The 24,247-nt window shown below is 50.3% G+C and overlaps 1 pseudogene; it reads left to right on the top strand.

The window, feature by feature from the left end:
• The first annotated feature begins 6,359 nt into the window (after positions 1 to 6,359).
• The window catches only part of LOC144820287 (dnaJ homolog subfamily B member 1 pseudogene), a 93,986-nt pseudogene continuing 76,098 nt past the window's right edge, over positions 6,360 to 24,247 (top strand).

Below are 24,247 nucleotides of genomic sequence, written 5' to 3'. Positions count from 1 at the left end.
GCCAGCCAATATCCCCCCGGAGTGCGAGCGGGGCACGGTTTAACCCTCGGCGGAGGAGTTTGCAGGATTTAGGCGGCGCTCACCTTTTCTGTGCGGTGATGAGGGTCTTGTGGCAGTAGCTTCCCGGGCTGGGCGCTAGGATCAGCTCGTTCTTTGAGTCGGTGCCTCCCGGCAGCGCCGTGCAGGCCGCGGAGCACCGGTCTTTCGTGGTGGGCGGCCCCGGCTCTCAGTAGCCCTCGCTCCGTCCTCACTGCCCGCTCCAGAAGCGCCGGCGATTCGCAAGGCAGCCGGAAGGGCAAACTCGGCAAATTTGGTACCGCTGTGTGCAGGACAACTCAGTGGAGCCAGTGGTGTGGGTTTTGGACCGATATCACCGATCAGGATGTTGCAGGATAGAAAAGAGTGCCCGGTCTGGCGGGAGCCTCACTCCAGTGCGGCCATCTTGGTTTGGCGCCACCTAGTGCCTCCATTTAAGGGAGGTATTTTTAAAGCTAAAAACTAACCTATAGGAATGCGTTGATAGGATGTTGTGAAAAATGGTTTGTAAACCAATTTAATACTCATGTTTCAGTTTTTTAATACTCATATTTGATAATTTAGGAATAATAAAATAATAGAAGATGTAGTACAAAAACTGTTTTAATAAATCCATGAAGAAAATATTTTTAAACACAATATTTACTCATGTATTAAAAAATTAATTCAGAGACATTTACGATTATTAAAATCTATTTATTTATATTGTTGTTTTTTAAAACATCTTTTTCATACCAAAATTGGTATTTTTAAAAACATATTGCAGTTCTCTGTTTATTAGAATTTATAAAACAGCAACATTTCATTCTCCCCGCTTTACAATGCTTTTGAATGGAAAGCCTTTTCCGTTTTCTTTTTCTGACGAATCTGCTGCTGTTTGCACAAGATTGTTTTCCCTTGTTTTCCTGATTGTATTGCCTTCCAGTGAAGAGGAGATCACGGACGACTTGCTGACAGGTAAGACTAAACTTATTTTTATAGAATTAAATATGGTGAGAGCCTCTAATGTAAAGTTTAAGCTGAGGGAAGTATTTAGCATTTAAACGGGTATAATTCGTGTAAAGTTCAGTTTTCCCAATTTTTTACACCGATGCATGTCACCAATAGCATTTTCTCCTTGCGTATGATTTGTAAAAAATATACATATCTTAGATTTGAGAGTGTATACGAATACTTTTTACGGGCCTGAGAGAGCCAGAAAGCCAGATAGAGTCAGAGAGCCTGTGGGGACGAGTCAGCGTTCCGCGATCGGTGGAGCTTTTCTGACTCATCCTCCCGCCCTCTTCTGCCCTCCTCTCCCTCGGGAGCACCCGAAGTACGGCTCGACTGCGGCTTGACTGCGGCAGGTGTTCGCAGAGGCGCGAGACGAGGGAGACGCGAGACCGACACTGAGACCGTGAAGGAGACCTGAGGGGAGGAGTGAGCGAGGGTGTGCTGTGAGCCCAGACCGGCAAACACTCGAGCAAGGAGCTGCCGCGCTGTGTCCCTGTGAACCCCGGATTGTTCCGCAAGGCAAGGAGCGGTGAGGGGGGGCCTGGGAAGACTGTGGAGCTGCCGCACTGCGTCCTGCGGTGTTGCCGCACCTACTTCGGATTGTTTTACAAGGCAAGGAGAGGCCTCCACATAGCAACGGAAAACCTCAGAAAACCTTGGACTGTTTGCCCACTAGCGGGAAAGCCAAAACTCCAGCAGGACACCCGGCACATGGGGGTCAATAGGAAGGGCCGACAGCCCACGTCCCTGGAAAAAAGCCCCACGACCCAATCTCCTACCAATTAGACAACAACACGGATGATGAGGAACAAATCATTAACCGACAGCGTAAATAAAAAGCCGCAAGAGACCGACCAAATAGGTTCGATTAGAAAATTTCTCCAAAAAAATGATCCTCTTAATAGCAACCACGATTCCTCCCAGGTCGCCATCCCAGGCATTTCAAGCCCGGTACAAGAGAGTAGTACCAATGTTCAAAGTAGACGGCTGTCCAATTCCATCTGCTCCCTCAAGGATGCGGCACCCCCCTGCGAGGAACTCACGACTAACCAGGAAAAGGCTGGCATATCCCACGAGCAACCACATGCTAAGCTATCAGCAGGTCAATGCTGGGGTGGAACCACTATCAGGTCCTCAGACAAAATGCAGGACAACATAACCAGCAAGACCACTGACACAGCTCCCCCCAAAAGCGGCCCCACAGCAATGACAACAGTGCAAATCCACCAGACCAATGCTCTCGACCCAGCCGTTCAGACCTTGGACTTAAGTAACCTCCAACACGAACTCAAGAACCTTAATCTAACGGACCCTCAACCAGCTGCCCCTGCACCTGTGTTGTCAGTCGCTGGAGAGCTCTCGGGTTCCTTCCTCCATAACCTTGAACAAAAGATCGAAAGAACCCTCGATCTAACTCCAATTTCGTCGTGGCCTTTAGAGTCTCCATGGGTCCACCAAACGAAGGTTGACCATCTGGCCTGCAACAGCAGTACAGTACAGACACGACCACAGAGAATCCATCTCAGTGCGAGACAAATAGTGCTACCAACAAAGCTCTTCTGTGGCAATCAACGAAGATGGAACTACAAATAGACCTCCTGCAGGCAATAGCTGGGCGCTTAGCAGACATAAATTCCAAGATGGAGGCCCTGGCTAACAGGATCTCCCATCATGAGCTTTCCAACTGGGGGGCCTGTTCCTGCCGCTGCTCAGACCTTATCGAGAAGTGGGCCTCTCTGCCTGAGGTACTAGCCGACAAAATGAAATTAGCGAAAGAGAGAACAGCAGCTCCGTTGCTAAACAACGAAGAAGACAGGGTGAAGCAAAATAGTCACACTCCGAAGGAGATACAGCCACTCTGGGCGACATCGGGGAAGAAGGACATGGTTGACCATGGCAAAAATGCAGAGCATACGATCACCAAGGCAGACAGCAGCCCATTAATATCTATAACCCCCCAAGGCTCAAACCATAGGGACAGCGACGCCAATGGAACAGTCCCGCAGGAAGACTCGATAGGCACAACGGACACACAGGATCCCCCTCTATCAAGGAGAGCAAAAAAGAAGCTAAAAAAGCAACAGAAAAAAACAAAGTTAAAAGTGAGACAACCACAGCTATTGAAATTCCAGCAACCGCCCCCAAAAGGGGGGGCAAAAGTGACCAAGTTGTACCCATTATTCACAGATAAAAACTGGGGCAATAGGAACCCCCCGCCCCCCCCCCAAGGAACCACAATATAAACAAACCATACTATCAAGTACTCCGAGTAAGAAGGGCGAAAAATCACCAGCAAGGAAAATTATCCCCATGGCTAATCAGCTATGGCCTGGAACAAGCCCACCACCCTCAAAATGGCTCACACAGACAATCCCGGCAAAACCCTTGTTACAAGCGGCAATTCCGCACCCACCTCAAATAAGCACTCAGTCCCAGCCTATCATTAGGACCAATCACAATCAAAATAAGGCCCCGCAAGGAGGCCCTCCCTTAATACCTCAAGGGAGCATCAGGATAGAGCCCGTCCCAGCAGAACCTGCAACAAAAAATGAAGCTCGGGCTCAAACCGCGGGTGCATCAGCAGTCGTGTATGAGGTGGCCCTTACTCCGAGATTCTCCAGCATGGGCAAACATGACATTCTGAATCGGAGTAACATCCTACGACTTTTCAAACATCTCGACACACTAGACAAGACACAAACAGGGGACATAGAATGGGTGAAATTCCTGAGTCTGAAAGGGGACACACACGGCGACTCTACCGTGCTGGGACTAAAGAACATGGAAACACTACAAGCCATCGAGAAAAACTCAATCCTTCTTGTGGAGTGGGCATTGAAGTTCAGATATTGTCGCTCCCAAAATATCCACTTGTCCTGGCCCCAGATAGTGGGAGAAGGGCCACTCGATCGGTCCTACAAGGGACAACCTGCTAGGGAGCCCCAAATAGAAGCCAGATGGGCCAAAGCGCCCTAACCGGAATCAGAATCCTTTGCCAAAACAATCAACGGGTTATACGCACCATCTCTCCCATCCCTGAGCTAAAGGGACTCGCAAGCAGGAGGACACAGAATTCCTAACCACCATAAAAATCAGCAGGTCAGAGGAGGCATCAGGCCAGGTACTACTGCAAAGTCACAACTAACTGTAATCTCCTGGAGCATAGCGGGTATTAGCAAAATCTGTAAAAATGATAACTTGAAGCAGTTCCTGGAAAGTGGAGACATAATCTGCCTCAAAGAAACTTGGGCCTTGACCTCCACTCCTCTGGCCGGGTACTACGAACTTCAAGTACCAGCAACAAAAAGGAACATCTTCGGTCGTCCAGCAGGCGGCCTTTCAGTTTTTATCAAACATGAGTGCGCCGTCATTGCTACCACCATCAACTTGAACTCTCTTGGTCTACAAGCCCTACAGATAAGAGGTTTGAGATCCATCAAACGTCCAATTCATCTGCTGGTTTTAAACTGTTACATCAACCCCGCACAGACCCTAATGAAAGACCAGTTGTAGGCTCTGGCACAAAATCTAGTGGACCTGGTAAATAAATATAAAACACACCAGGTCATTCTAGTTGGGGACCTCAACTTAAAAGATGTCGACAAACCGGAATCATTGCCCAGGGGTTCGGTAAGGGCGAGTCCATTGCAGGATCTTTTCTCTAGCTATAAATTGACATCAACTGACGCCCTCAAAGAGCTCGCTCGACCGCCTGGCAGCCTCACCCCACCTTCCGGAACGTGTCCAGAATTGATTATATCATGATAAGCTGAGAGCTGGCAGACAGAATGATTGGAGTTGAAGTCGAAAACCGGCAGGAAAGTGATCATAGGCCACTAAGAGCATCATTTCAGCTGGACATACTGCCTGCTACCTTTTACCAACCCATCGAGGAGTCATGTGGCGAGGAGAAACATAGCGTCCTGCGGAGGATCAAGTGGACAGATAAGATCTATGGGAAATTTCAAATATGGCTGGGCCAGGCAGAGAAAGGGAGCCAGTTCACTGAGGATCCACCCATAAAAGGATGGGAGAAAATCATTGAGGATCTACAAAGCAAGCTTGTGAACCCCAAATCTCAAAATACAATAACAAAAGTGCAATTTAGCACAGGAAACACCTGCCCCCAGGACATACGAGAACATGAAAGACTTTTACGCAAGGCTCTCGTAGCAAAGAAAAGAGGGGGCAGACAAATAGAGGGGGCATCGATAGCTATACTGAGGGCTTCTTTGGGAACTCAAAAAAGCCAACACGGAAAGCAATTGGCTTAAAGTTTTCTCCCTCCTCAAACACAAGAACCCAGCACGACTCTGGAGATTTATAAACCAACTGAGCAACCGAAGACCAACGAGAGAAAACGGGGTAGCTGAAAAAGATTGGGTGCAATGCGTGAAACAGCTTTATGTAACAGACTCCACTAGGGAAGCCCTACCAAGAGATAAGGCGGAGTCAGCTGAGGAAGTCCAACAGATCAGCATAAACCCTGAAGGCTCAACTTTGAGCCCAAGCAAGGACTCAAGGTATAACTGCGCGGCCGATATTGATGATACCACACCAACCTGGTTAAACATCCAACAGGTTATTAAAACCATCAAGCGCATGAGGAACGACGGGGCCCCGGGGCCCAAAGGGATTCCAGCGCCGGTCTTCAAACAGGCCCCAGAGTTCTGGGCGACACTCTTAACTCCGCTCTTCAATCACACCTATCTGACCGCTACCACCCCGACTCCTGTAGGGGCTCCATACTGGTTCCAATCTTTAAAAAAGGAGATCGCCTTGAGCCGTCGAACTACAGTCTCGTTTCCCTGCTAGACTTGGAGGCCAAGGCATATGCATGCCTACTTTTGAATGACCTAGAAAAATGGGCCAAAGAGGGAAACATAATACCCATGTACCAGACCGGATTTAGGTCCCAGGCATCTACGATGGACAACGTCCTGGTGCTAGCACATCTTTCAGCCTAGGCTATCTTGAAAAACAATCCCCTCCTATTCTGCTGCTTTGTGGACTATACCACAGCCTTTGATAAAGTGGACAGAAATCGTTTATGGTGGAAATTAGAAAAGTGGGGCATACCATTGAAACTTCTGAGGGCAATAAGGTCATTATATGAGGCCACTTGGGTGCGGGTTAAAACAAGCGCTCGAACAATCTCCTCCAAAATAACTACAGCAAATGGGCTGAATCAAGGGTGTGTGCTGGCCCCCATCCTTTTCAATTTATACACGGCGGATCTGGGGGAGGCCCTAAAAGGAGCCAGCTTAGTAGCACCCAGATTAGGAAGTGTGAGGCTACCAGTTTTACAGTATGCTGACGACACGGCTATAATGAACCATACGAAGATAGGCCTACAAAGAGCACTAACTGCATTAAACAGCTTTAACATCGCCAACAGCCTAACAGTCAATCAAGGGAAAACCAAGGTCATTGTCTTTGGGTCCTATTATCGGAAAAGGCATGCACAGTGGCAACTGGGAAATGCTCAAATAAATTCAGTGGCCTCTTACAACTACTTAGGGGTCTGGTTCACGGAACTAGCCAAAGTAAATGTACATCTAAGACAGCAGGCCTCCAAAGACAACAAGGTAATACATTTGTTAAGACAACTAAGTCAGAGCCTGATCAGTCCATCCGCTAGCCCAATTCTGATAGCTCTACGAGCAAAGCTCCTCCCTGCAATCTGTTCCGGCCATCTTGCCTTTCCCGGGAAGCTGGACGTCCTTCTCAATTCAGCCCAAGTTAAGGCCTACAAGTCTGTGCTTCACATACCAAGGACAGCAAGAAGAACCAGGCTGAGACTGGAGCTTGGCCTAGCGAGGCCAGACTTGATCTGCCAGGGGGAGCTTACAAAGTTGTATCTAAGGATATTAAGGGCCCCTGCTAACTCCCTAAAATTCCACCTGAGATCCATCTTCGAAGGGCCAGCCTCGACATGGCACATCAGGCTGGGAAATGCAATCAAAGCCTTGAAGATTGAGGAAGGAAATATCCAGCGGCAGGAAATTCCACTGAATGCTTGGAAGAGAGCAGTTAATAAACAAGTGAATGAAATTTCTTTTGACCTTGACTACAATCCTACATCCTTTTTACTAAGCTAAGAAGCTTACAATCACTGTTCTTTGTACTCTTTCCTTTTACTGTAAAGATTTTAATTAATTGTACAGTTAATAATAAACTTGAACTTGAATGCTTTTTGGTTTTATAAGGGGGGATAATTTTGAAAATATACTAATTAAGGGCATTTTTTTCAGGTTAACGTGCGCCTGGAATAAATGCACATTAATTGATGTTTGAAATACAATAGTGAAATTATGGAGAAGAATAGCTGTGCCTGATGCATTGGAAGAATATTTTTCATGTAAAGCTCAATTAAATGGTTTTGGAAGACTGCATATCTTGGAACTAAGTATGGGCGAATTTTGCGGATCTGCGGTCCGCGAATTCGCTCGAAATTGCACAAAAACACGCGAATTTGTGGATTTTACTGCGAAATCGCAGATTTTTTAGCGATTTGCACTATACTCAACTGCAGTACTTTCTACTGGCTAATCAGTAAGTGCCACCACGTCAGGTGAATGTATAGTGCTTTTCCTACACTGCAGCTGCGTAAAGGGCCAAAAGATTTGTCTCCACTGACCATGTGGGGAAACATCCTTTACCACGCGGATTTTACTCCGCAAGGCTTTAACAACACGTCCATTACAGCGCAAGTCGTAACCATGACTTGCGCTGGTGGGCGCTAGAGGATTAAGAATAGTATATTTACTATTCCAACACCTTCCCTAGTGTCCACGGGGACTCGTGTTAGAATAGTAAATTATACTATTCTCAATCCGTGCCCCCAACGCAAGTCGTGGTAACGACTTGCGTTGTAAGGGACGCGTTGTTAAAGCACGCGTTGTGACGGTACGCGTCGTACCGTCATACATCCACCATGTGTGCCTGTAACTTTGCCACCACACCAAAAGGCGCCGAGGTCCCTTGAGTGAGCTGTCCATCATAGTTGGGAAAGGGTGGGAAGACGTTTGATACCGCTAGTGTGTGGTGCAGGGCCGAACGGGCGGGGCTGCTGTACGTGTTCACATGCCTCTTGTGTATAAAGGGTCAGAGAGCGAGCAGGGCAGCAGGTGAGGAGAAAGCAGCCTCCTGGCCACAGGAACTACACGAGGATCACGCTCGAGAAACTCATGGGTGCAAACACCTCCCCGAAGTATTACAGCTAATTTTCGACGGCAGAGACGGGGTTAAAGCACACTTGGCCAGCCTCGACCATGCTCACTAATGTTTTGGGCTGATTAAAACGTTACTGATTTGAGCCTCAACTCGGGCACCTGCTTCATTTATATCTGTAAGTGCTTCCTGTTGAGGGTTAATTTTTGTGACAGGAGCCTCGTGGCAGAATGAATCCTGCCCTGCATAGTTATCCACGAAGATGCCACTATGATGGACGAAGCTGTCCATCATAGTGGGGAAAGGGCGGGATAAGGTTTGATACCGCTAGTGTCTGGTGCGGGGCCGAACGGGCGGGGCTGCTATGTGTGTTCACATGCCTCTTGTGTATAAAGGGTCAGAGAGTGAGCAGGGCAGCAGGTGAGGAGAAAGCAGCCTCCTGGCCACAGGAACTACACGCGGATCACGCTCGAGAAACTCATGGATGCAAAGACCTCCCCGAAGTATTACAGCTAATTTTTGACGGCAGAGACGGGGTTAAAGCACACTTGGCCAGCCTCGACCGTGCTCACTAATGTTTTTGGCTGATTAAAACGTTACTGAATTTGAGCCTCAACTCGGGCACCTGCTTTATTCATATCTGTAAGTGCTTCCTGTTGAGGTTTAATTTTTGTGACAGGAGCCTCATGCCAGAATGAATCCTCCCCTGCATAGTTATCCACGAAGATGCCACTATGATGGACAAAGCTGTCCATCATAGTGGGGAAAGGGTGGGAAGACGTTTGATACCGCTAGTGTGTGGTGCGGGGCCGAACGGGCGGGGCTGCTATGCGTGTTCACATGCCTCTTGTGTATAAAGGGTCAGAGAGCGAGCAGGGCAGCAGTTGAGGAGAAAGCAGCCTCCTGGCCACAGGAACTACAAGGGGATCACGCTCGAGAAACTCGTGGATGCAAAGACCTCCCCGAAGTTTTACAGCTAATTTTCGACGGCAGAGACGGGGTTAAAGGCAAGCACACTTGTCCAGCCTCGACCGTGCTCACTAATGTTTTGGGCTGATTAAAACGTTACTGAATTTGCGCTTCGACTCGGGCACCTGCTTTATTCATATCTGTAAGTGCTTCCTGTTGAGAGTTAATTTTTGTGACAGGAGCCTCGTGGCATACTTGTAACTATTCTCTGAACCTGCTTCGATGGTCAGAGCAGTGTCAGAGAATAGTAGCAAGTAGGCAACGAACTTTGGAGGCGCCGCTCAGGAAGCACTTACAGGTTTACTGCAGGTGCCCAAGTTGAAGACTTCCACCCGCCCGCCTCCTTAGCGGTGCTGGGACCGGCAATTAGGATGCATCCTCCATTCCCAGCATTGTTACGGGCCGTGCTCACAGCACCGTCCACAACATTGCAGGGAATGCACTGCGTGCATTCTCATGCACTAGGTGATAGGCACCGCATGGTGCCTGCCAACATGTCCATGACAAAGCTGAGGGGGTACCATAGGTACCCCCCATGTACACCCCCGTCCCCCAATACCCAGAGGGCCCGCAACGAGCACCTGTAAGAGAATTCAGCACCCATGCTAATATAGATGGCGGTGTCTAGCAGACACCAATACCATATTTAACCCTTTTCATCACATGTTTTTTACTGTACGCATGCCTTTTCAAAGTATACCTTCCCACGTATTTTAGGGAATAAAGGGGGTGCGGTTAGTCTCCCCTCACAAATATCTATGCCTTACAATGTATTTAAGGGAAGATGGGTGGTGCGGGGTGTCTCCAATCAAAAATATCTATGATGTTCCACTTATTAAAGGAATAAAGGGGAGTGTGGCGGGTCCTCCTCCCGCAAGTATGTATACATCTCTACATATTTAAGGTAAGATGGGGTTGTGGGGGGTATCCCCCCACAAATACACATGCTTTAACTTTATTATTAAAAGTAGTTGGAGGTTGTGGGAGGTCTCCCCCCGCAAAAAAAACCAAAAAAAAAACATTTGGTTTAAAAAAAAAAATGTGTGGTAAGGTAAGCATGCTTGAGTTAAAAGGTGCAAGATGCCTTTGATCAAACTGTTTGACCACTACTACTGTTTAAGCTACCATTTTATTTAGAGATTTACAGCTACTCACCATGTATATCTGTAGTATAGTTCGTACTTCCTTGTAGGCTGCTGCTTGGTTGTTTATTTCAAGGTAAAGCAGTTTTTTTAATTAGATTTCTGAAAAATTATTAGAAATGGTAAAATAAGTGATTTTTTCACAATTGATCTGTTATGATTTTTTTTGAGTGAGATTCATAGGCATTATCTATCTTCAACAATAAGGGGAAAAAAGTCTTGGTACAGGCATAATATATATTTAGTTGTTTTGAAATTGCTTTTTTTATGTTGCTTCCCAGTCACTCCTATGCACTTGTTTTTTTGGTACTCACTCTTTGCCTCTGTAATGGAAAAGATATTTTTGAAACTGTTTTATCACTAATTAATTTTTTACAACACATGTATTTTCAACTCAAGCATGCTTATACCACGTAATTAAGGGTAGATTGGGGGTGTGGGGGTCTTCCCCCACAAATATGTTGGTTTAAAAAAAAAGAAAAAAATGTGTGGCTATGGTATGCTTTGTCAAAGCATGTTTGAGCCAAAAACGTGTGTGGTAAAAATAAAATGGTAGTGGCATACAATGTTTATAAAACTCAGTTCTTACTTATTTTTCTACAAGATACCTTTGATCACACTCTTTGATCACAACTACTGTCTAATCTACCATTTTTTTTAGAGATTTACAGATACTCACTATGTTTATCTGTTGTATAGTTCATACTTCCTTGTAGGCTACTGCTTGGTAGTATGTTTCAAGGTAATGCTTGGTTTTTTATTAGATTTCTGAAAATTGATTAGAAATGGTACAATAAGTGATTTTTTTCACAATTGATCTGTGATGATTTTTTTTGTGAGATTCATAGGCATTATCTATCTTCAACAATAAGGGGAATTAAGTCTTGGTACAGGCATAATATATCTTTAGTTGTTTTGAAATTGCTTGTTTTATGTTGCTTCCCAGTCACTCTTATGCACTTGCTTTTTTGGTACTCACTCTTTGCCTCTATAATGGAAAAGATATTTTTGGAACTGTTTTATCACTCATTTTTTTTTTTACAACACATGTTTTTCAACTCAAGCATGCTTTTACAGCGCATGCTTATACCACGTTATTAAGGGAAGATTGGGGCGTGTGGGGGGTTTCCCCCACAAATACATTGGGTTTTTATTAAAAGCAGTGTGTGGTAAAGGTATGCATTGTCAAACCATGTTTGAGCCAAAAACGTGTGTGCTACAAAAAAAAAGGCATAGGGGTGGCATAGAGATTTTTTTAAACTCAGTTACTACTTAAGTTTCTTCCAGTTGCCTTTGCTCACAGTCTTTGTTATTTTTAAAAGATTTAGTGGTACTTACTGTGTATATCACTTGTTATTTTTGTAGATTCTTATAGGCCGCAGCTTGGTTGTTTGAATCAAGGAACTGACGTTTTTTGTTTTTTTTTGGGATTGATTTCTGAAATTTGAAAAGAAATTGTACATTAAGGGGCCAATTCCGATCCGGTAAAATCCCCCACGAATGGCAGTACTGTCCGTTTTTCCCATACTATATGTACACCTACAACGTCCCCGTACGTACGATGAAGTACGATCCTAACCCAAAGCATATCTACGTATGAATCGTACCAAACACCATACGAACCAAAAATACATACAATTCATATCCGGGTCACGCTCTACGCGCCGTCCGTACGTAAACAGGCAGCAGTTTCCGGACCAGCAAGTACGATTCGTGGCGGCGACCCTCCGTACGACCCTATTGCTACGGGAGCTGAAAACTACTGTAAAAGCAGAGTCCGGCCTGAACCGCACCCAGGTATGCGACAGACACACCATGATCCCCATCGACCGTGTCATCCCAGTCCTGTACGCCTACGACCTGGTGAATAGAAACCGACGACGGTGCATACGGTGAGAACAGCGTCACACGCTCGCGTACATCACCATTGCAATAGTGATACGAGCCGAACACACGCCATTAAAGTTGAGGTACGGTGCGTCACACGCTCGCGTACATCACCATTTCAACAGTGATACAAGCCGCAAACATGCCATTAATGTTGGGGTACGGTGCGTCACACGCTTGCGTACATCACCATTGCAATAGTGATATGAGCCACACACACACCATTTATATTGTGCTACAGTGTGTCACATCTGAGGGGTGAGTGCAGAGGACTCCCAGCAGTGCACAGACATAGGAGGGGTGAGTGCAGAGGCCTCCCAGCAGTGTCCAGACATAGGGGGGTGGGATATGACTCCCAGCAGTGCCCAGACATAGGAGAGGGGTGTGGATATGACTTCCGGCAGTCCACAGACATAGGAGGGGGGTGTGGATATGACTCCCAGCAGTGCCCATACATAGGAGGGGGTTGTAGATATGACTTTTAGCAGTGCCCAGACATATGAGATCACAGAACGATGTGTAGCAAAACAACTCTCTCGTCATATCATAACCTTGTCACGCCCTCTTCCGAAAAAAACTAAAAACCTTCCTGTTCCCCAAATAGTTTTCCTTTCTCCCCCTCTCTTGGTCTCCACAGATTTACAGCGCGGGGATGCCTACGGGTCACCAGGCGCTCTACAAATCGCAAAATAAAATAAAATAAATATCAAGGACAATGATCTTCTTGACAATTGTCAGTCCGGCTTCATCCAAAACTGCAGCACTGAAACAGCCCTTCTGCAAGTGGTTGATGATGCGCTGAGGATACTCGACTCAGGGGGGTCCTGTCTGCTAATTCTCCTTGACCTTTCCGCAGCCTTCGACACTGTTAATCACAACACCCTCCTCAATATTCTTCAACAGAGAATGGGCATGGAGGGCACTGTGCTTAAATGGTTTGCATCCTTCCTCTCTGACAGATCTCAAATGATCAAAATAGCGAACAGTCTCTCTTCTCCTGTGGCGGTGGGTCAAGGTGTTCCCCAAGGCTCGATACTAGCACCAACATTGTTCAATCTCTACTTAGAACCACTGGGAAACCTCCTAAGCAAATCTGGGATTCACTATCATCTCTATGCAGACGACACTGAACTCTACCTCAAGGTTGCCTCCACTCATGATCTCTCCATCCTAAGATCTACTCTTGACTCCATTCAAAACTGGATGTCAACTCATCAATTGATTCTGAATCCCCCCAAAACTGAATTCCTCCTCTTCTCCTCCTCACTCTCTCCTCCCCCGGTTCAATCATGGATGGATCAGATGAATCTACTAAACAATAAACCCATCATTGTCGACAGTGCAAAATCCCTTGGTGTCATTCTAGACAAAAAACTCAATCTAACTCCCCACATCAATTCTATTGCAAAATCTGCTCGCTACCAACTGCGCCTTCTTTGGGGAATCCGTCGCTTCTTCCCGGAGCAGGACCTTATAACCCTGGTGCAATTGCTGGTCCTCTCTAGACTAGACTACTGCAATTCTCTTCTTACTGGCCTCCCCAAATCTCACCTGTCCCCACTTAAGTCTGTCTTCCATTCAGCAGCTCGTTTCATTTATGGGGCCAAAAGAAGCGATCACATCACACCGATGTTATCCACCCTCCGCTGGCTTCCCTTCGAGGCTAGAGCTATCTACAAGACTGCCTGCATTACCCACAAAGCCTTGCACTCCTCATCTCCCTGCTACCTGGCGAATAAACTGAAACTCTCTGGAGGCTCTAGACCTTCACGCAATGCGGATAATCTACTGCTTGAACCTCCCACTTTCAAGAAGGAAAGAACAATGGCCCAATCCTTTTCAGGCAACGCAGTGAGAATCTGGAACTCCTTTCCACCTCAGCTCCGGACCACCGCCTCCTCCCAGGCCTTCAAAAGGGACCTCAAAGTTCTCCTCCTCCAGAGACACCTCCAAAAGTAATTCACCTCCTCTTGCTATTTGTGAGGAAGACTTCCCACTACTGATAATTTCTACTTTCCATGACCATGGAAGTGCCTTCCCAGTGTATGCCTGTGGTTGGAGGGTCTGCCTTTTTGCAGTATTTTCCATGTACTGGTGTTCGGTGCCCTTTTGTAACATGCACACACCACTCTGCCCTTGTAACACACGGTTGCTACCTCTCACATGTTTTTACCTTTGATACTTGCACAAGTGCAACCTTGCCCACGTAACGCTTGTTCTTGTGCCTGAGTGTCTAGCACTTATTGCAGTACTATACCTCAAATTATACTCTGTTTTCTCTTATAACTGCACACTTGTCACTTTCCTCTTGTGCACTTTTGACTACCTCATGTATTTTTGGTTGCTCACAATTTTTACTCAAGTATTTTGTTTGCTCACGATTGTCACTATTACCTTTACTACCTCATGTATTTTTGGTTGCTCACAGTTTTTACTACCTCATGTATTTTGTTTGCTCACAATTGTCACTATTACCTTATGTAAGTAACGTATGTTTTTGCAATCTGTTCTTTTGTAATGTTTCTCATTATGTTTCATTTCTGTTCCTAATGTGAAGCGCTCTGACGCCTTCGGGTAAAGTCTGCGCTATATAAAAATGCATAAATAAATAAATAAATATGAGGGGGGTGTGGATATGACTTCCAGCAGTGCCCAGACATAGGAGGGGTGAGTGTAGAGGACTCCCAGCAGTGCCCAGACATAGGAGGGGTGAGTGCAGAGGACTCCCAGCAGTGCCCAGACATAGGAGAGGTGGTTGGATATGACTCCAAGCAGTGCCCAGACATAGGAGGGGTGAGTGCAGAGGACTCCCAGCAGTGCTCAGACATAGTAGGGGTGAGGGCAGAGGACTCCCAGCAGTGCCCAGACATAGGAGGGGTGAGTGCAAAGGACTCCCAGCAGTACCCAGACATAGGAGGGGTGAGTGCAGAGGACTCCCAGCAGTGTCCAGACATAGGAGGGGTGGGTGGATATGACTCCCAGCAGTGCCCAGACATAGGAGGGGGTGTGGATATGACTCCCAGCAGTGTCCACATATAGGAGGGGTGCATGCAGAGGACTCCCAGCAGTGCCCAGACATAGGAGGGGTGTGGATATGACTTCCAGCAGTGCCCAGACATAGGAGGGGTGAGGGCAGAGGACTCCCAGCAGTGCCCAGACATAGGAGGGGTGAGTGCAGAGGACTCCCAGCAGTACCCAGACATAGGAGGGGTGAGTGCAGAGGACTCCCAGCAGTGTCCAGACATAGGAGGGGTGGGTGGATATGACTCCCAGCAGTGCCCAGACAGAGGAGGGGGGTGGATATGACTCCCAGCAGTGTCCAGATATAGGAGGGGTGTATGCAGAGGACTCCCAGCAGTGCCCAGACATAGGAGGGGTGTGGATATGACTTCCAGCAGTGCCCAGACATAGGAGGGGTGAGTGCAGAGGACTCCCAGCAGTGCCCAGACATAGGAGAGGTGGTTGGATATTACTCCCAGCAGTGCCCAGACATAGGAGGGGTGAGTGCAGAGGACTCCCAGCAGTGCCCAGACATAGGAGGGGTGAGGGCAGAGGACTTCCAGCAGTGCCAGACATAGGAGGGGTGAGTGCAGAGTACTCCCATCAGTTCCCAGACATAGGAGGGGTGAGTGCAGAGGACTCCCAGCAGTGTCCAGACATAGGAGGGGTGGGTGGATATGACGCCCAGCAGTGCCCCTACAAAGGAGGCGGGGTGGATATGACTCCCAGCAGTGTCCAGATATAGGAGGGGTGTGTGCACAGGACTCCCAGCAGTGTCCAGACATAGGAGGAGGAGTGGAAATGACTTCCAGCAGTGTCCAGACATAGGGAGGGGGGTGTGAATATGTCTCCCAGCAGTGCCCAGAAATAGGAGGGGTGAGTACAGGGGACTCCCAGCAGTGCCGTGACATAGGAAGGGTGAGTGCAGAGGACTCCCAGCAGTGCCCAGACATAGGAGGGGGGTGTGGATATGACTCCCAGCAGTTCCCAGACATAGGAGGGGGTGTGGATATGAGTCTCAGCAGTGCCCAGACATAGGAGGGGGGTCTGGATATGACTCCCAGCAGTGCCTAGACATAGGAGGGGTGTGTGGATATGACTCCCAGCAGTGTCCAGATATAGGAGGGGTGAGTGCACAGGACTCCCAGCAGTGCCCAGACATATGAGAGGTTGGTGGATATGACTCCCAGCAGTGTCCAGACATAGGAGTGGGTGTGGATAGGACTCCCAGCAGTGCCCAGACATAGGAGGGGTGAGTGCAGAGGACTCCCAACAGTGCCCAGACATAGGAGGGGGTGTGGATATGACTCCCATCAGTGCCCAGACATAGGAGGGAGGGTGGGTATGACTCCCAGCAGTGCCCAGACATATGAGGGGGGTGTGGATATGACTCATAGCAGTGCCCAGACATAGGAGGGGTGTGTGGATATGACTCCCAGCAGCGCTCAGACATAAGAGGGGTGAGTGCAGAGGACTCCCAGCAGTGCCCAGACATAGGAGGGGTGAGTGCAGAGGACTCCCAACAGTGCCCAGACATAGGAGGGGTGAGTGCAGAGGACTCCCAACAGTGCCCAGACATAGGAGGGGTGAGTGCAGAGTACTCCCAGCAGTGCCCAGACATAGGAGGGGTGAGTGCAGAGGACTCCCAGCAGTGCCCAGACATAGGAGGGGTGGTTGGATATGACTCCCAGCAGTGTCCAGATATAGGAGGGGTGTGTGCACAGGACTCCCAGCAGTGCCCAGACATAGGAGGGGGTGTGGATATGACTCCCAGCAGTGTCCAGACATAGGAGGGGGTGTAGATATGACTCTCAGCAGTACCCAGACATAGGAGGGGTGAGTGCAGAGGACTCACAGCAGTGCCTAGAAATAGGAGGGGGGTGTGGGTATGACTCCCAGCAGTTCCCAGACATAGGAGGGGGGTGTGGAAATGACTCCCAGCAGTGTCCAGATATAGGAGGGGTGTGTGCACAGGATTACCAGCAGTGCCCAGACATATGAGGGTTCGGTGGTCATGATTCCCAGCAGTGTCCAGACATAGGAGGGGGGTGTGGATATGACTCCCAGCAGTGCCCAGACATAGGAGGGGTGAGCGCAGAGGACTCCCAGCAGTGCCCAGACATAGGAGGGGGTGGTGGATATGACTCCCATCAGTTCCCATACATAGGAGGGGGGGGGTGGATATGACTCCCAACAGTGTCGAGACATAGGAGGGGGTGTGGATATGACTCCCAGCAGTGCCGAGACATAGGAGGGGTGAGTGCAGAGGACTCCCAGCAGTGCCAAGACATAGAAGGGGTGTGTGGATATGACTCCCATCAGTGCCCATACATAGGAGGGGGTAGGTATGACTCCCAGCAGTGCCCAGACATAGGAGGGGGGTGTGGGTATGACACCCAGCAGTTCCCAGACATAGGAGCGGGGTGTCGATGTGACTCCCACCAGTGTTCAGATATAGGAGGGGTGTTTGCACAGGACTCCCAGCAGTGCCCAGACATATGAGGGGTTGGTGGATATGATTCCCAGCAGTGTCCAGACATAGGAGGGGGGTGTGGATATGACTCCCAGCAGTGCCCAGACATAGGAGGGGTGAGTGCAGAGGACTCCCAGCAGTGCCCAGACATAGGAGGGGGGTGTGGATATGACTCCCATCAGTTCCCATACATAGGAGGGGGGGTGTATATGACTCCCAACAGTGCCCAGACATAGTAGGGGGTGTGGATATGACTCCAAGCAGTGCCCAAACATAGGAGGCGGTTGTGGAAATGACTCCCAGCAGTGCCCAGACATAGGAGGGGGGTGTGGATATGACTCCCAGCAGCGCCCAGTTTTAGGAGGGGTGAGTGCAGAGGACTCCCAGCAGTGCCCAGACATAGGAGGGGTGAGTGGAGAGGTGTGGCTCACTGGTTAGAGGCGGCAGACCTGTAAGCAGAGAACGGCCCGGGACCAGGGTTCAATTCCCGACGCAGCAGGGTCTTGGACCAGGGTCAACGGACTCGATAATTCTCGCCTCAGTGCCTACTCTAACCAGGGAACACTCTCGGTAACTCTGGGCATTAAGCTTGCCTCATCTCTACAACGGCCCCCCACAGACGCCGGGGATGCCTGGTTTCACCCTGGAGATACCCAGAAAGGGACCATCTCACAGGGAAAACCAGGACGGGTTCCCCAGCGGTCTACAGTGCCAGGACACTCGGGTAGAGTAACAGTGCGCTTTACAAGTATCCAACATTTACATTTTACATTTACTCCCAGCAGTGCCCAGACATAGGAAGGGTGAGTGCAGAGGACTCCCAGCAGTGCTCAGACATAGTAGGGGTGAGGACAGAGGACTCCCAGCAGTACCCAGACATAGGAGGAGTGAGAGCAGAGAACCCCCAGCAGTGTCCAGACATAGGAGGGGTGGGTGGATATGACTCCAAGCAGTGCCCAGACATAGGAGGGGTGAGTGCAGAGGACTCCCAGCAGTGCTCAGACATAGTAGGGGTGAGGGCAGAGGACTCCAAGCAGTGCCCAGACATGAGAGGGGTGAGTGCAGAGGACTCCCAGCAGTACCCAGATATAGGAGGGGTGAGTGTAGAGGACTCCCAGCAGTGTCCAGACATAGGAGGGGTGGGTGGATATGACTCCCAGCAGTGCCCAGACATAGGAGGGGGTGTGGATATGACTCCCAGCAGTGTCCAGATATAGGAGGGGTGTATGCAGAGGACTCCCAGCAGTGCCCAGACATAGGAGGGGGTGTGGATATGACTCCCAGCAGTGCCCAGAGATAGGAGGGGTGAGTGCAGAGGACTCCCAGCAGTGCCCAGACATAGGAGAGGTGGTTGGATATTACTCCCAGCAGTGCCCAGACATAGGAGGGGTGAGTGCAGAGGACTCCCAGCAGTGCCCAGACATAGGAGGGGTGAGGGCAGAGGACTTCCAGCAGTGCCAGACATAGAAGGGGTGAGTGCAGAGTACTCCCATCAGTACCCAGACATAGGAAGGGTGAGTGCAGAGGACTCCCAGCAGTGTCCAGACATAGGAGGGGTGGGTGGATATGACGCCCAGCAGTGCCCCTACAAAGGAGGGGGGGTGGATATGACTCCCAGCAGTGTCCAGATATAGGAGAGGTGTGTGCGCAGGACTCCCAGCAGTGTCCAGACATAGGAGGGGGAGTGGATATGACTCCCAGCAGTGTCCAGACATAGGGGGGGTGAATATGACTCCCAGCAGTGCCCAGAAATAGGAGGGGTGAGTACAGGGGACCTCCAGCAGTGCCCAGACATAGGAGGGGGGTGTGGATATGACTCCCAGCAGTGCCCAGACATAGGACGGGGTGTGGATATGAGTCCCAGCAGTGCCCAGACATAGGAGGGGGGTCTGGATATGACTCCCAGCAGTGCCCAGGCATACGAGGGGGGTGTGGATATGACTCCCAGCAGTGTCCAGATATAGGAGGGGTGAGTGCACAGGACTTCCAGCAGTGCCCAGACATATGAGAGGTTGGTGGATATGACTTCCAGCAGTTTCCAGACATAGGAGGGGGATGTGGATAGGACTCCCAGCAGTGCCCAGACATAGGAGGGGTGAGTGCAGAGGACTCCCAACAGTGCCCAGACATAGGAGGGGGGTGTGGATATGACTCCCATCAGTGCCCAGACATAGGAGGGAGGGTGGATATGACTCCCAGCAGTGCCCAGACATAGGAGGGGGTGTGGATATGACTCCCAGCAGTGCCCAGACATAGAAGGGGGTTGTGGATATGAATCCCAGCAGTGCCCAGACATAGGAGGGGGGTGTGGATATGACTCCCAGCAGCGCCCAGACATAGGAGTGGTGAGTGCAGAGGGCTCCCAGCAGTGCCCAGGCATAGGAGGGGTGAGTGCAGAGGACTCCAAGCAGTGCGCAGACATAGGAGGGTTGTTTGGATATGACTCCCAGCAGTGTCCAGATATAGGAGGGGTGTGTGCACAGGATGCCCAGCAGTGCCCAGACATAGGAGGGTGTGTGGATATGACTCCCAGCAGTGTCCAGACATAGGAGGGGGTGTAGATATGACTCTCAGCAGTACCCAGACATAGGAGGGGTGAGTGCAGAGGACTCCCAGCAGTGCCTAGACATAGGACGGGGGTGTGGGTATGACTCCCAGCAGTTCCCAGACATAGGAGGGGGTGTGGATATGACTCCCAGCAGTGTCCAGATATAGGAGGGTTGTGTGCACAGGATTACCAGCAGTGCCCAGACATATGAGGGTTTGGTGGTTATGATTCCCAGCAGTGTCCAGACATAGGAGGGGGGTGTGGATATGACTCCCAGCAGTGCCCAGACATAGGAGCGGTGAGTGCAGAGGACTCCCAGCAGTGCCAAGACATAGGAGGGGTGTGTGGATATGACTCCCATCAGTGCCCATACATAGGAGGGGGGGTGGGTATGACTCCCAGCAGTGCCCAGACATAGGAGGGGGGTGTGGATATGACTCCCAGCAGCGCCCAGACATAGGAGGGGTGAGTGCAGAGGGCTCCCAGCAGTCCCCAGGCATAGGAGGGGTGAGTGCAGAGGACTCCCAACAGTGCCCAGACATAGGAGGGGTGAGTGCAGAGGACTCCAAGCAGTGCCCAGACATAGGAGGGGTGTTTGGATATGACTCCCAGCAGTGTCCAGATATAGGAGGGGTGTGTGCACAGGACGCCCAGCAGTGCCCAGACAAAGGAGGGTTTATTTATTTATTTATTTTATAGCACTTATAAGGCGCACAGCTACCCACAAAGGGTTTCCCGGCGCCGAACCAGCAAAACACAAAACACATCTGGAGAGAGAACAGTCAAGCACTTATTTGTCGAACAACCAGGTTTTTACGCTTTTTCTGAATTTCAAATAGCTTTCCTCCTTGCGTATATGAATGGGCAGTGTGTTCCACAAAGTTGGGCCCAGATAGGAGAAAGATCTCCCGCCCATTCTGGCCCGTTTAAACCTCGGAACCGCAAAGTTTGCAGCTGTACCCGAACGAAGACTGCGATTGGGGAGGTAGGGCTGAGCAAGGTCCTGTAGGTATTTGGGAGCAGTGCCAGCTTTGATTTTGAATAGATAGTTCAGGGTTTTAAAACGAATCCGGTTTTCAACCCTGAGCCAATGCAGGTCCCTAAGATGTTTAGTGATCCTCGTGGATCTCGGGATTCTGCAAAGCAATCTGGCAGCAGCGTTTTGCACCAGTTGCAGACGTTTTATTACTGTTTTGTTTGAGCCCAGGTACAAGATGTTACCGTAATCAAGCCGAGATGTCACTAAGGCATTGACTACGGTCTTCTGGGAGTGTGGATATGACTCCCAGCAGTGTCCAGACATAGGAGGGGGTGTAGATATGACTCTCAGCAGTACCCAGACATAGGAGGGGTGAGTGCAGAGGACTCCCAGCAGTGCCTAGACATAGGACGGGGGTGTGGGTATGACTCCCAGCAGTTCCCAGACATAGGAGGGGGTGTGGTTATGACTCCCAGCAGTGTCCAGATATAGGAGGGTTGTGTGCACAGGATTACCAGCAGTGCCCAGACATATGAGGGTTTGGTGGTTATGATTCCCAGCAGTGTCCAGACATAGGAGGGGGGTGTGGATATGACTCCCAGCAGTGCCCAGACATAGGAGGGGTGAGCGCAGAGGACTCCCAGCAGTGCCCAGACATAGGAGGGGGGTGTGGATTTGACTCCCATCAGTTCCCATACATAGGAAGGGGGTGTGGATATGACTCCCAACAGTGTCCAGACATAGGAGGGGGTGTGGATATGACTCCCAGCAGTGCCGAGACATAGGAGGGGTGAGTGCAGAGGACTCCCAGCAGTGCCAAGACATAGGAGGGGTGTGTGGATATGACTCCCATCAGTGCCCATACATAGGAGGGGGGGTGGGTATGACTCCCAGCAGTGTCCAGACATAGGAGGGGGTGTAGATATGACTCTCAGCAGTACCCAGACATAGGAGGGGTGAGTGCAGAGGACTCCCAGCAGTGCCTAGACATAGGACGGGGGTGTGGGTATGACTCCCAGCAGTTCCCAGACATAGGAGGGGGTGTGGATATGACTCCCAGCAGTGTCCAGATATAGGAGGGTTGTGTGCACAGGATTACCAGCAGTGCCCAGACATATGAGGGTTTGGTGGTTATGATTCCCAGCAGTGTCCAGACATAGGAGGGGGGTGTGGATATGACTCCCAGCAGTGCCCAGACATAGGAGGGGTGAGCGCAGAGGACTCCCAGCAGTGCCCAGACATAGGAGGGGGGTGTGGATATGACTCCCATCAGTTCCCATACATAGGAGGGGGGTGTGGATATGACTCCCAACAGTGTCCAGACATAGGAGGGGGTGTGGATATGACTCCCAGCAGTGCCGAGACATAGGAGGGGTGAGTGCAGAGGACTCCCATCAGTGCCAAGACATAGGAGGGGTGTGTGGATATGACTCCCATCAGTGCCCATACATAGGAGGGGGGTGGGTATGACTCCCAGCAGTGCCCAGACATAGGAGGGGGGTGTGGGTATGACTCCCAGCAGTTCCCAGACATAGGAGCAGGGTGTCGATGTGACTCCCACCAGTGTTCAGATATAGGAGGGGTGTGTGCACAGGACTCCCAGCAGTGCCCAGACATATGAGGGGTTGGTGGATATGATTCCCAGCAGTGTCCAGACATAGGAGGGGGGTGTGGATATGACTCCCAGCAGTGCCCAGACATAGGAGGGGTGAGTGCAGAGGCCAGACATAGGAGGGGGGTGTGGGTGTGGATATGACTCCCATCAGCTCCCATACATAGGAGGGGGGTGTATATGACTCCCAACAGTGCCCAGACATAGGAGGGGGTGTGGATATGACTCCAAGCAGTGCCCAAACATAGGAGGGGGTTGTGGAAATGACTCCCAGCAGCGCCCAGTTTTAGGAGGGGTGAGTGCAGAGGACTCCCAGCAGTGCCCAGACATAGGAGGGGTGAGTGTAGAGGACTCCCAGCAGTGCCCAGACATAGGAGGGGTGAGTGCAGAGGACTCCCAGCAGTGCTCAGACATAGTAGGGGTGAGGGCAGAGGACTCCCAGCAGTACCCAGACATAGGAGGGGTGAGTGCAGAGGACTCCCAGCAGTGTCCAGACATAGGAGGGGTGGGTAGATATGACTCCAAGCAGTGCCCAGACATAGGAGTGGTGAGTGCAGAGGACTCCCAGCAGTGCTCAGACATAGTAGGGGTGAGGGCAGAGGACTCCCAGCAGTGCCCAGACATAGGATGGGTGAGTGCAGAGGACTCCCAGCAGTACCCAGACATAGGAGGGGTGAGTGCAGAGCACTCCCAGCAGTGTCCAGACAGAGGAGGGGTGGGTGGATATGACTCCCAGCAGTGCCCAGACATAGGAGGGGGTGTGGATATGACTCCCAGCAGTGTCCAGATATAGGAGGGGTGTATGCAGAGGACTCCGAGCAGTGCCCAGACATAGGAGGGGGTGTGGATATGACTCCCAGCAGTGCCCAGACATAGGAGGGGTGAGTGCTGAGGACTCCCAGCAGTGCCCAGACATAGGAGAGGTGGTTGGATATTACTCCCAGCAGTGCCCAGACATAGGAGGGGTGAGTGCAGAGGACTCCCAGCAGGGCCCAGACATAGGAGGGGTGAGGGCAGATGACTTCCAGCAGTGCCAGACATAGGAGGGGTGAGTGCAGAGTACTCCCATCAGTGCCCAGACATAGGAGGGGTGAGTGCAGAGGACTCCCAGCAGTGTCCAGACATAGGAGGGGTGGGTGGATATGACGCCCAGCAGTGCCCCTACAAAGGAGGGGGGTGGATATGACTCCCAGCAGTGTCCAGATAGAGGAGGGGTGTGTGCACAGGACTCCCAGCAGTGTCCAGACATAGGAGGGGGAGTGGATATGACTCCTAGCAGTGTCCAGACATAGGGGGGGGGTGAATATGACTCCCAGCAGTGCCCAGAAATAGGAGGGGTGAGTACAGGGGACTCCCAGCAGTGCCTTGACATAGGAAGGGTGAGTGCAGAGGACTCCCAGCAGTGCCCAGACATAGGAGGGGGGTGTGGATATGA

Source organism: Lissotriton helveticus, chromosome 2_1, assembly GCF_964261635.1.
Source record: "Lissotriton helveticus chromosome 2_1, aLisHel1.1, whole genome shotgun sequence".
Classification (NCBI taxonomy): domain Eukaryota; kingdom Metazoa; phylum Chordata; class Amphibia; order Caudata; family Salamandridae; genus Lissotriton; species Lissotriton helveticus.
This window is presented reverse-complemented; position numbering and strand designations above follow the sequence as displayed.